Here is an 11,215-nt window from a genome sequence, read left to right as displayed (position 1 = left end):
TTGTGCTTTATCCTTTGTAGTGGTATTGTAAATGGTTAATCTACTACTTTTATTATGTTTGCATTTGCCTGTGAAAATTTTTCCTTTCTTAACTTTCTTACTCCTGATTATGGTCTTTTCTTTCCACACAAAGAATTCCCTTTAACATTTGTATGGCTAGCATAGTGGTCATGAATTCTTTTAACTTTTGTTTGTCTGGGAAACTCTTCATCTCTCCTTCTATTCTGAATGATAGCCTTGCTATAGGTAGAGTACTCTTGGTTGCAAGTTTTTTTTTTTCCTTTCAGGACTTTGAATACATCATGCCACCTTCTTCTAGCATGCAAAGTTTCTGCTGAAAAGAATCTGCTGATAGCTTTATGGGGTTTCCCTTTATGTAACTGTTTTCTTTTCTCTTGCTGCTTTTAAAATTCTCTATCACTACTTTTCATCATTTTAATTATTATGTGTCTTGGTGTGGATCTCCTTGGGTTGAGTTTGTTGGGGGCTTTCTGTGCCTCCTGGATGTGGATGTCTGTTTCCCTGCCCAGATTCAGGAAGTTTTCAGCTATTATTTCTTCAAATAAACTTTCTGCCCCCTTTTCTCTCTCTTCTCCTGGGATCCCTACAATACGAATGTTATTATGCATGATGCTGTCACTGAGTTCTCTTAACCTATTCTTATTTTATTCTGGTTTTTTTTTTTTTTTTTTGCTGTTCAGCTTGGTTGTTTCCATTACCCTATCTTCCAGCTGATGTGTTCTTACACCTCTAATCTGCTTGATTCCCTCTAATGTATTTTTAATTTTGTCTCTGAATTTTTCATCTCTGATTTGTTCTTTTTTATATTTTCTTTCTTTCTTTTTTTTTTTTTTGAGTGAGAGGGAGGGAGAGAGAGAGAGCATGAGTGGGGGGTGGGAGGGGCAGAGGCAGAGGGAGAGAGAATCTTAAGCAGGCTCCTGGCACAGTGTGAAGCCTGAGGTGAGGCTTGGTCTCACGACACTGAGATCATGACCTGAGCTGAAATCAAGAGTTGGACACTTAACCTACAGAGCCCTCCAGGTGCCCCACTTTTTAAAGTATTTTCTATTTCTTTGTTTAAGTCTCACTGAGGTTCTCTACTCTTCTCAAGTCCAGTGAGTATCTTTTTTTTTTTTTCCAGTGAGTATCTTTATGACCATTACTTTGAATTATTTATCAGGCATGTTGCCTATCTTTGTTTCATTTAGCTCTTTTGCTGTGGTTTTGTCCTGCTCTTTCATTTGGGACATACTCTTTTGTCTCCTCATTTTGTCTTTCTGTATTTGCTTCTATGTGTTAGGAAAGTCAGCTATGTCTGCTGATCTTGAAAGTAGTGGCCTTATGAAGAAGAGGTCCTGTGGTGCCTTGTAGCACAATAGCGCCTGGTCACCAGAACCACATGCTTCAGGGGTGTCTCCTGTGTGGGTTGAGTGCTGTTATAACTGAGCCACATTTGCCTTCAGTCCAGTCACCTTCAATGATCCACTTTGCCTTTGGTAGGCACACTGGGCAGGGTTTGGTGCCTGTGCTGTTAAGGGGCCAGTCTGGGACTGCTGTGGGCTTATAGTTGGGTGATGTCAGCAGTTAGACCAGATGCCTGCCTTCAGCCCATCTTCTGGGGCTGTGGTCCCATTGACTGCAGGATAGTCTCCCTGCATTATCCACTAAAAGGCTTCTGTTGGTGGGCAGGCTGGTAGACCAGATGCCTGGCCCTCTTCTGTCTACTGGGGCTGCAGTCATACTGTTGTGTGTGGTTATATTCCCCTCTCCCCAGGGCAGGAGTCACTTTGGAGGGACACCTGCTGAGTGAGGTGACTTGGATGGGGCAGATACACAGAAGAACACTGGGGCAGGGCTGTGGTGTTAGCAAGATGGGTGAAGGGTGTTCACACTAATTTCCGCAAGTGTCGGTCTATCGGGGCGGGGTGGGGCACGGGGGTTGGATGGGGGAGAAATGGCCTCTGCCAGCTCTTCTGTTCTTGGAGAAGTCTCCCAAAGATCCCTTCCCCCTCAGCACACATTCTGAGGTTAGTAAATAAATATTCACCTATACCATAGGTGCTTTTCAAACGGCTGCTGCTAATGCGGTATCTTGGTGGAGTTTGTTATACTTTTTCTTTAAGGGGGGGCACTCAGTTTCCTACAACCCTCCAGGTTTTCCAGAGCTAAGCCCCCTGATTTTTAAAGTACCCAGAGTTAAGCCCCACTGATTGTAAAAACTCACAAAGTTAAGCCCCACTAGTTTTCAAAACCACATGTTATGGTGACTTGTCTTCCCAGTGCAGGTCGCCTGTGTCTGGGATGTCTGGTGTGGGGTGTGCTCCTCATATTTCTCCATGCTTCTGGTGTCCCTCCAGTCTGTGGTTAGTCCCTTCAGGAGTTTGGCTCCTGACCATGTCTTTGCCCCTCCTACCCTTCTTAGTTCCTCTCTATGATTAACCGTGGAAAGTCTGTTCTGTCAGGCTTCGGGTCATTTTCTGAGTTGGTTGCACTGATATTAATGTTTCTAGGTGTGTCTGTGGGTTGAGATGAACTTAGGATCCTCCTACTCCTCCATCTTCCTCGTCACTCCTCATGGCATCTCTTTTTTCTTTGTAGAATTTACTACAACATGTAATGATATGCTTATTTGAATATCAGCCTGTTTTTCCCACTAGAACATAAACCCACAGAGGTCAGGGACCGTGTGCCTTTTGTTCACCAGAGACTTCAAACATATTTGTCCAATTAATGATATAGCGACTTCCATTACCTTCAGTCTCTAAGGACCAACCATGCATGTAGTGATGAGGGGCCCAAATTAGAAATCAGAGAACCAGGCCCCCAGTTCAGGCTTAGTTACCCCTGTGTTGAGTGATCGGTCCACAGACTCTCTCTTGGCCTCCATTTTTCACTTGCAAAGCAAGGATAATGTTTCCAGTTCCACATATTCTCAGAGGCTGTTAGGTTAAGAAGGTGGGATAATTTTCCATTTACCTTGTTGTTAAAGTTAAAGCCTTATAGAAAGGTGATGAATTATAGGTCCCTCGGTTGGGGGGCAGGAATGGCTCATGTTTCACGTTTTTTTAAACTTAATTTTTATGAATAGACCATACAGACACATTGTTCAAAAAATATAAAAGTAGAGGCACCTGGGTGGCACAGTTGGTTAAGTGTCTGACTTTTGATTTCTGCTTGGGTCCTGATCTCCGGGTCGTGAGCTCAAGCCCCAGGTTGGGCTCCACACTCAGCATGGAGTGTGCTTGAGATTCTCTCCCCGTCTGCCCATCCTGCTCGTGCTCTTTCTCCCTCTAAAATAAATAAATAAATCTTTTTAAAAATATCAAAATATACAAAAAGACACACAGCGACAATCCTCCACTCCTCTGTCTCTATCTTCCCAGGCCTACTCTCAGCAAACCATTACTACTGGTTTCTTTTGTAGCATTCCAGAGTTTCTTTATCCATATACAAGCAAATATTTCCCCCACAGGATTATGTCTTATACCTGCAAGTTTTCCAACTGCCTTGCTCTGTGTCCAATACTGAGTAAGTCTTCAATAGATACCTGTTGATGAAATTGATTAACAGATATTGTAACAAAAAATTGGGCAAAAAAGAGTATGACTGCAGTGTGTTTTTTTTTTTAAAGATTTTATTTATTTGAAAGAGAGAATGAGAGAGAGAGTACATGAGAGGGGGGAGGGCAGAGGGAGAAGCAGACTCCCTGCCGAGCAGGGAGCCCGATGCGGGACTCGATCCCGGGACTCCAGGATCATGACCTGAGCCGAAGGCAGTCGCTTAACCGACTGAGCCACCCATGCAGCATGTTTTAAGGAAAGCGATGCACAAGCTGAATATGGACTGTTGCAAAGAAGAGTCTGCCTACATCTTTCCTGCTCTATTCTAAGACCAACCCCTACATCTGGGCCTTTGTTTTGTTTTGCTTTTTGTCTTTGTTTTTTAACGGATGTAAGCAGTTTATCGGGAAATCTCGATTCATTGATTGTTACAATGATAAAATTAGTTACTTCCTGAAAAGCTCTTGGAACAGTGTCTGGCACAAAGACAGAACCCAGTGAGCACTAGAAATTAGTATCGCATGCACTCTTACCTCCTAGCCACGATTCACCTCAAATCACCTGTTAATCCTGTCCACCCAAAATTCATATGGGAAAGTCCTAACCCCTAGTACCTCAGAATGTGGCTGTATGTGGACATAGGATCTTTAAAAAGGTAATTAAGGTAAAATGAGGTCATATGTGTTGGTCCTAATCCAATATGACTGGTGTCCTTATAGGAAAAGATTAGGACACAGACTCACACAGAGGAAGACCATGTGACAACACAGTGGGAAGTGGCCTCTGCCAGCCCAGGAGAGAGGCCTCAGAAGAAACCAAACCTGTGGACACCTTGATCTTGGATTTCCAGCCTCCAGAAGTGTGAAATAATGAACTTCTATTGTTTAAGCCTCCTACTCTGTGGGACTTTGTTGTGGTAGCCCTGCCAAACTAACACACCTTGCTCAGTCCCTCATTTCCCAAACATATTAAACTAGAGAAGTTTCTTTGTTTTGTCACCTGTGAAGCAGTTTCTATCCAGAAGGGAGGCAGGAGGGGTATACACCCCAAGGTGGGCCGCCACATGGCATCCACCCCAGGAGCCCTCCAGCTGTGCCTGGGGGTGCAAATCAATTTCCTGGCCAACTCTGAAGGTATGTGGGCAAAGTGGAGCAGCCACGGGCCTGCTGTGGGGAGAGGCTGACCCTCAAGGAGGGGACAGAGAGCAGACACCTCCAGGGGCCCTGCCCAGGGTCCCACCTTCACCCCGACACCTCCAGTGTCAGCTCCACCTCTGCCTCCCTGAGCTTTGATTCCTTGGCGAACCCACCCCACTTTTGTGCTAAGATCATGGGAGGTGGTTTGTGACATCGGCAGCTCAGGGGGTCCTGACTAATACAGTTTCTACAGAGTAAGATCCTAACTCACTCTGCAGCTCCTGGTGAATGGCTGCTGGCCAGGCTCCTCCCTCTCACTGCTGCCCCTCCCTCGTGCAGGAATGCTGCAGGGACTAGGGAAGGGGCGGAGGGGGGTGAGTGGGGGTGGGGTCCTCTTTCACCTCTGAGCCTCCAGACAGGCCTGGAACCAGAATAGCCACCCTCAGCTGTGCAGTGCTTGCGAGCTAGCACCCACCAGGCCTCCCCTGCTGCTGACTCCTCTCAGGTTCCCCACCTCGCCCCCAGAGGCTGAACCTCCCTCCTCTGAGCTTCCCCGATCACATGGGTGTGCATGCACGTCTCAGCCCTGGGCTCCTCAAGGCCAAGGCCTGGGTAGTAACCAGCTCTGCATTCTCAGAACCTGCCGCTGGTGCCTGGGGGGGGCAGGTAATCAGCTGGGTGAGTCTGCATGGCTCCCAGCTAGTCCTTGGTGGTTTGGCCCTCAGCTCCTGGGAGTCCGGTAGTGCTCTAAGATGCAACCTATGGGCCAGGATGGAGTCTCTTACGACTTGCTGTTGCAGAGTCAAGTGGGCTCCAGACCACGGCCAAGCCTGTAAAGCACCTCATAGTTAAAATGCCACTGCAAAGTGCTCACTTGAACAGCTCTTACTGGAGCACAACAGAACGGGCTGCCCCGCGCCCTGGGGCTCACTGCCCTTGCTGGGCTGACCAGAGTCCAGCACATGGCTACATATTAAAGCACAGCAGGCCAGGTGGGGGCCAGTTACAGTTTATAAAGTCACCTGCCCCAGTGGCCCCAGGAATTGGCTGTGGTCTCATCCTGGGCTGGCAGGGGTGGGGGAAGGTTTGTGGGGGGGGGGTCATCACTGTGCTTTGGGGCAGCATTGTGCAATGGCTCAGAGCTAGACATGAGGCTTCCTAGCCCAGCACTGCCCTCGGTGAGCTGTGTGCCTTCAGGGAAGTCTCCTAACCTCTCTGAGCCTTTCATCACCATTGGCCAGAGAGAACAGTATATTAAATGAATGGGGATATACTTAGAAATGCATGAAATACTATGCTTGAAGATGTTTTCTTCTAACACCTTAGAGATTGTTGCTGGTTTGTTTGCTTGTTTGCTTTTCCTTGAGCATATTTAATTCCAGTCCTTGGCCCTGCTCCCCCCACCTTCTCACGCTCCGACCTCCTCTCGGGTGATCCCAAACCTGCTTCCCGCCTCTCCCCACAGCCCACACAACCCGCCCTATCTGGCCCCCTTCTCTTCTGTCCACCACACCTTCCTTTTTTTGCACTTCTAGTCTTGCTTGTCCCTTGAGCCCTCCCTAGCGCTACACTTCCTTCTCTTCGCATCTTAATCTCGTGATTCTCAGCCCTGGCGCTGAGGAATCACATGGTCTCCTAAGTGACTGCTCATTTCAGGGCACATGCAGCTGAATCACTTTCTTTACAGGGGCAATGAGATCAGAGGGGATGGACGGACCAACATACACCCCTTACCACCAATGGTCCCCCATAACCACCACGGAACTGTCAGTGGCAGCACTGTTCCCTGCTCCCAGCTGGTGGAATCTTCCAGATACAGGGCTAAGGGCTCACATGCATACTTTTTCACCTTTTCACAATAGTCCTGTGGATGGATCACCTAGTTTGGACATGAAGAGCCATGGTTATCAGCAAGGCTGTGTTTAAAGCAGTGAGGCCCAGTACCTGTCTGCCCCACACAGGGCCCAGAGAGACCCATTTCTGACCCATTTCAAGCAGCTTAGCACTGGGCTTCCCAATGACCTACTTGCTCCTCTGGGGCACCTGGCTCAGCCATCTACTCAGCTTACTGAGGGAAGGGGGTTCAAGGCTGCATGCCCTTTGGTGGAGGGCTCTTGCATTATCATGGGAGATTGTCCTGAAGCTTGGTTGTTGAGTTTGTCCATGCAGAAGGCATGTTCCCCTGACCAGGATGTGCTGAGGCAGCACATGGTGGACCGGCCAGGGCTGCTGTGGCCATGGTGTGGCTTTGTGCTCTTACTATGGGCAGAGGGGAGCGGCTCAGCCACCCGCTAGCTCCTTCATTTAGCTGGCGCTATGAACTGAATTAGGTCTCTCCCAAAATTCATGTGTCAAAAGCCTAACCCCCCATGTGATGGTATTTGGAGCTGGGGCCTTTGGGAGATTATTGGGTCAGGAGAGGTGACAAGGGTGGGGCCATCATGGTGGGATTAGTGCCCTTATAAGAAGAAGCACCAGAGAGCTTACTTTCACTCCAGCATGTGACGATGCAGCAAGCAGGTGACCAGGAAGAGTCCTCGCCAGGACCCCACGGTGCTGGCATGCTGATCCTGGACTCCTAGCCTCTAGAAGTGTGAGAAAATGACTTTGTGTTGTGTAAGCCACACGGCCGGTGGTACTATGTTATGGCAGCCCTAGCAAACTCCTACAGCTAGTTTCCTTATTCTCAGGGCAGTACAAGGGATCAGCATGATAGCTGTTGGAATTATTATCCCTGGTGCGGTTTCACATTTTGAGAGCACGATTGGCAACCATTTTGTCGAGGATCTGCTGCTAGATGCACTGCACCGAATTTCAATTCTCTATCTCCTCTAGAAGGGTGGGTCTGTTCCCAGGGCATCTGTCTGCTGAAATCCTACCAGCCCTGACCACGCGGACCGCCAGCAGCCCCGCCCCGCCCTCCGCAGGGTCCCTAGGTTTGCCTACTTTCCTTCTCGCCCTGGTCTCCAGACCGGATGATGGTGGAGACCGCTCCCTGGCACCGTGGGCAGGGAGCTCGTTCTTCCCTCTCCAAGTACAAAGCGTCACTTATGTGCGGCCTCACAGGAAAAATGCAAATGAGGCTCTGGGTGTGGCCAAGCCTTGGGGCCCCAAGTGCTGGCCTGCGTTTTTTCTTTGCTGTGGCCTTTGTTTTCCCTTGCAGCAGATGGGACCTGAAATATGGAGAACTTAAACTTTTCATACATCTGGACAGGGCCATCACCACCAACTGGGTAATGAGTGCTATTGATTCAAAGACTACTTAACACTCAGCACTGCCCAGGAGAACTGGACATGCCCCAAAAACTATGGACCATAAGTGAAAGAAAAGCTCATTGAAGTTTTCCCAAATGGACAAGAATCCTAAAAATCTACATGACTACCGTTAACTAGTTGTGAAGCTGAAGCTTGTCTGAACTTCAGTAATAAAACCCGTATTTGATTAATCATGGTAAGTGTAAAGAATGATCTTTCTATCGTTTCTACAGAAGATTACAGTCATTCTTCCGTGAAGAGGCACAGACAGCCAGAACATATAGGGAACAAGGTATTTTAGAAATGCCTCAGATGATTAATTAGTAAAATTACTGCATTCATCTTCTGGATTTTGTGATATTTGTGGTACTGGTCAGCTTCTTAAACTTTAACTAATTTTGTATTTGTAGTTTTGTTTTTCTTTCCTTAAAGAGGGTCTTCAACACCGAGGAAGCTTCAGGACCCATGAAACCTGGCTCCAGCTCAGCCTCTGGAACTGCTTTCTCAGAATGACTTGGGACGCACAGCCCTCACCTTCCTTCTGCCGTGTGCCCTGACTGTCAGCAAGTCTTCTTTCTTTTTCTTTTTTTCTTTCCTTTTTTCTCTTTCTTTCTTTCTTTCTTTCTTTCTTTCTTTCTTTCTTTCTTCTCTTTCTTTCTTTCCTTCTTTCTTTCTTCCTTCCTTTCTTTCTTTCTTTTTTTATTTTATTGTATTATGTTATGTTAATCACCATACATTACATCATTAGTTTTTGATGTAGTGTTCCATGATTCATTGTTTGCATATAACACCCAGTGCTCCACGCAGAACGTGCCCTCTTTAATACCCATCACCAGGCTAACCCGTCCCCCCACCCCCTACCCTCTAGAACCCTCAGTTTGTTTCTCAGAGTCCACAGTCTCTCATTGTTCGTCTCCATCTCCGATTCCCCCCCTTCAGTTTTCCCTTCCTTCTCCTAATGTCCTCCATGCTGTTCCACAAATAGGTGAAACCATATAATTGATTTTTTTCTGCTTGACTTATTTCACTTAGCATAATCTCCTCCAGTCCCATCCATGTTGATGTAAAACATGTTGATGGGTATTCATCCTTTCTGATGTCAGCAAGCCTTTCTGCAGAGCTCACGGGACAGATTCCAGCCGCTCTCTGTGGCTAACTGTGTGTGGCCAGGAGACCTGTGGTATAATCTTAACAGCTAATTTTCCCTGTTGTGCATGAACCTTCCACCTCTGAAAATAAGATATGGTTCTTCTCAGGCCCTGAGACATAATGAAATGCCATAGATGGAATCGGCTTCCTCTTCTGCATGTCCTACTCGAAGCACTGCATTTTCTAGAGACAATAACAGGGGTATGAAGAAGAATGTGGAGCAATGGCCGGCAGCTTAAGTGCCTTTCCAAGAAATCCTGGAAAGCACCGGATCTAGTTTTCCCCCCGAAACTTGAGCAAACCACTGAAAATTACTTCCCTGGAGCAGAGTATGATGTTGACATGCTTTTTTCATTCAATGGTAGTCAACTTTTCATTCTGTTTTCAGGCAAGTAGGCAATATTCCATGCTCTTGACATCTGTGGGCCCCAGTGTGTACTAAGTTCCTTTTTTACCCCAGATCCACTTAATGCCAAAGTTTTAATGAGATTATTGAATCATGAAAAGAGCACTTCTGAGCAACCCTGGGAGGGCTGCACCATCTGTCTACTTGCTAGACACAGGTTAAGCATTGTCCTAGATTTGGAGTTTGTTACAAATAATCCCACTGTGGCTACCTGACTGAATTAAAATCTGATATGCTTATTGGGAGGGATGAAACTTTTTTTTTAAAGATTTTATTTATTTATTTGTCAGAGAGAGAGAGCACAAGTAGGGGGAGTGGCAGGCTGAGGGAGAAGCAGGCTCCCCGCTGAGCAAGGAGCCAGATGTGGGACTTAATCCCATGACCCCGAGATCATGACCTGAGCCTAAACCAGGAGTCAGATGCCCAACCAACTGAGCCATTCAGGCACCCCTGTAGTCTTTTAATTTAGGAATTACAAGCGTGAGAGCAAAAAAAAAAAAAAGTGTGCAAGTCATTCATATTTCACAAAAAGTAAGATTTATTTGTTGAAATAGGAACTTACCCAAGAATAATCTCAGCTTGCAAAACCCTCCTCACTCATGCTGTCTCACCTACTCCCCCTTAAATCTCTCAGCATTCCTGAAATCTTTGAAACCCTTAATGTTCAAAGTTTAAGAGAGCAATTTAGACCAAAAACCCCACAAGAAATGGCTACAAACAGGAACGGCAGCCAGTGAATCGGTGGCTCATCCGATAATGAATCAAACACCTACTACGTGCTGATCATGAAAATGAAGCGATCGTTAGGCTTTTCTGTCAGTTTTGGTTTGACAAAGCGGGACAAAACTGTCCTCGCTTAGAGCAAAACAGAATCTTTCAGGAGTGGAATCTGGCAAAGCCACATGACACAAAGTTTTCAGGGGGTGAATTTTAAAAATGTAAGCCAGCAATAATTCTGGGGCTAGTGGAACTGCTGAGAGGTTTCATCTAACAATTGACATCTATGAATCTGGATAAGCAGATCTCCTGTTGCCTCGGGGGGCCACGCCTCCTTCAGCTGATTGCTTCTCCCCGTGAGTGTGGGCCTTCTAGGGGCCTTTATTAATATCCTAGACGGAACAGGCTGCGGTGGTTGTGTGGTTTCTAACTATCCTACATTTCAGTGGCTGGAATCAGCACAGACTAGGACAGGCTGCTCTTTCCCAGGAGAGTACCAGCAAGGATCTTTTTATCTAAATGAGCTTCTTACCGCCTTGGAAACCCTAGTCCTCTGGAGTGGAACACAGATGCATTTTAGGGGGCATGGAGCACGGGGAGGGTATGGCAAAGGCCTGCAGCGTGGGCACGCTGTGGCCCACAGGCCCGGGGCAGTTGCGCAGCTGGGGGATCCTGGATAGCTGCACCCTCAGTCGGGACAGGATGTTCGGAGCTGGGAGAGATGCCTCGTGGTAGCTGGACCTCAGCAACCAGCCAAGGAGCAAAGCAGCTTTCCTTCTTTGGACTGCCTTCTTCTCACCCTTTAAATATTTGAAAGAATTTCTGAGGACAGCTGACAGATAATTTACAAAATTTCACGCATATATATGAAATAATCATTTCATGCAAATGTTATATCTGTTTCCCCAAAAGTCGATTCTAAACTTTCAACTGCGTGCAGACGATGATCTGGGAAGGTCTATAACAATGCAGGAAGATCTCTGTCACCATGT

Source organism: Callorhinus ursinus, unplaced genomic scaffold, assembly GCF_003265705.2.
Source record: "Callorhinus ursinus isolate GAN/ISIS: 27379988/994484 unplaced genomic scaffold, GSC_fseal_2.0 scaffold32, whole genome shotgun sequence".
Taxonomy (NCBI): domain Eukaryota; kingdom Metazoa; phylum Chordata; class Mammalia; order Carnivora; family Otariidae; genus Callorhinus; species Callorhinus ursinus.
Note: the sequence above shows the minus strand (reverse complement) of the source record.